This window comes from Varanus komodoensis, unplaced genomic scaffold, assembly GCF_004798865.1.
Source record: "Varanus komodoensis strain SLA01 unplaced genomic scaffold, ASM479886v1 scaffold122, whole genome shotgun sequence".
NCBI lineage: Eukaryota > Metazoa > Chordata > Lepidosauria > Squamata > Varanidae > Varanus > Varanus komodoensis.
In genome coordinates, this window is record NW_025335356.1 from 488331 (window position 1) to 490805 (window position 2475).

The 2475-nt window shown below is 50.7% G+C and overlaps 1 protein-coding gene across 1 annotated transcript in view; it reads left to right on the forward strand.

The window, feature by feature from the left end:
• The window catches only part of LOC123019391 (gilatoxin-like), a 15081-nt gene that overhangs the window by 2452 nt on the left and 10154 nt on the right, over positions 1–2475 (forward strand). The gene's annotated exons all lie outside the window — the stretch shown is intronic.

Here is a 2475-nt window from a genome sequence, read left to right on the forward strand (position 1 = left end):
CAGTGAAATTGTGCAGTGTCCATTCTCGGTAAAAATGCAATTAACTCATAGATTCACCATCATGTGCAGTGGTAGCTACTGGATGAGACGGTTTATGGGAAGTGTTATCCATGACCATCATTCTCCCTTATTTTCCTCCCTTTTCCAGACTGCTACAGTCCATCAGCTTTGTGGGAGATGCCATGAAGCTGACTGATGGGAGATGCAGGGAAAAGGAACATAAAAGGGAAAGCCAACTGCTTAAAGGGCCCACACAGTACATAAACTTGGAAATGCACCATGTGTAGTGGTGGCTACCAGCCTGGCTGTCTTTAAAGGAGGATTAGACAAATTCACAGAATAGGTCCATATCTAGCAGTCATCAGGGGCATGGCCAGTATCAGAGACCGTGTACACCAGATGCTCCTATTTATTTATTTAGCACACTTATATGCCGCCCCATTCGCCGGAGCCTTGGGGCGGCTTTTCCACTCGTGCCTTACTTGTGCGTTTCCCACAGGCAGGTGGTTGGTCACTGTGTGAACAGAATGCTGCACTAGATGGACCCTTGCACAGCTGCTCTTCTGTGAGTTGTTTGGCACAACCGCTGAATGCAACAAAACGCATACCAGTAGAGGTGTCCTGGGGCATTTGGAGCAGCCTTCCCCAGCATTCCACCTGCCTTTGTTGGTGCCCTCCTTCACTCCCAGCCAGCACACCCAGAGCCACTTTGGAAGCCTGGGGCAGAGGGTCAAATTGACTGCAAGGCGAGTTCAGCACAAGTGGGATCATCTAAACAGAGTGTTTCTCAGCTGCCCTGCTGGTTCCGACGTTCAACACAAACAACACCTAAAGCACAAGGGTACAACCTACAGGAAGGAAAGTAAGGATATTCTGGCCTTCAGCATGCTCAGGACCCGTACCTTGGTTCACTTTGCTTTGCAGATTGGCAAATTTTGCTGCCCTGCCACTAGCATCCAGGAGGAAGCTCAAAAAGATTTTCAATTAAACCTCAAGAACCCCAGTTGCAGCTGCGAACCAGTGAAGCCAGGCTTCTATGATTAAAAAATCAGAAAAATGGGTTGCCTCTCCAGCACATAGCAGACTGCAAATTATGAACTTGGCTTGTATTACTTTCACCATGGGAGGTGGGGGGTGAGTCCTGGGATCACACTCTGGCCTGCCGCCTGCCCCTGGGCTGTCTTGCTTACCGCAAAGCCAGTCAAAGCAACTGGGAGCCTCAGAGGCACAGTTCTTGGAACCCTTACTATGCAAGAGAATCATGGAATCAAGGACGAACATTCCCTTCACAGGACAATGGATAGCTGAATTCCCAGGGGAACTATCTCAGGGTTGGTTTTGTATACTAGGGATGAAGAATATATACTGTTCCAGATGTTGTAGGACTGATGGCCAGCAAAGCCAGTGACAGGGGCTGGTGGAAGGTGCAATCCAACAGCTCCTGGAGGGTCACACATCCCCCATCTCCACCTCCCACCTTCAGATAGCTTGGTCCTCTACACCATCAGCAAAATGGGAGACAGAATTCGGCACACACAAAGGACAGAGCGGCTGCCCCCATGGCTCTCAGGCAGCACAAGCATGACACAAATCATGGACGGGAGGCATTTCAAGTCCTACTAATGGCCTTCCCCGACTGCGAAGGGTATTTCATTAACAGTATTACACACTGAGACAAACTTCCTTCCCTCTGCTATTACATAGAACATAGAAACATAGAAAACAGAGCAAGTCAGAAGGGGTCTCCCAGGCCATCTAGTCTGACCTCCGGCACCAGCCGGCTCCACTCACAACATGCCCACCATGTGGACGTCCAGCCTATCCTTGAACACCCGCACCGATGGGGCCTCAACGACCTCCTGGGGAAGCCCATTCCACACCCTCGGGGTCCTGACTGTCAGGAAGTGCTTTTTGGCATCCAAATGGAACCTTGGCTCCCTGAGCTTTGCTCCATTGGAGCGCGTTCTGCCTTCATCTGCAGGGGAGAACAGGTCTCTACCCATCTCCATGTGACATCCCCTCACATACCTGTATGTCACCAATAGATCCCCTCGGAGTCTCCTCCAGGCTGAAGAGATCCAGTTCCCTCAGTCTCGCCTCATACCCCATCCCCTGCTAACCAGCCACCAACCTTGTGGCCCTATGCTGCGCTGACTCTAACCTGACTATATCCTTTATGTAATGAGGGGCCCAAAACTGAACACAATACTCCAGTTGCAGGCGCTCTAGAGTCATGTAGAGTGGTAGTAATACCTCTCTTGATCTAGAAGCCACACTTCTGGCTATGAAAGCAAGGGTGGCGTTTGCCCTCTTGACCACCGCGTCACACTGCTGACTCATGTTTAGCCTGCAGTCAACCAGTACCCCGAGGTCCCTTTCACAAGTGCTGCTCTCCAGCCACTTGTCACCTAACCTGTACTTATGACAGCTATTCCTATGCCCCTAAGTGCAAGGTCTTGCACTTGGGGCATAGGA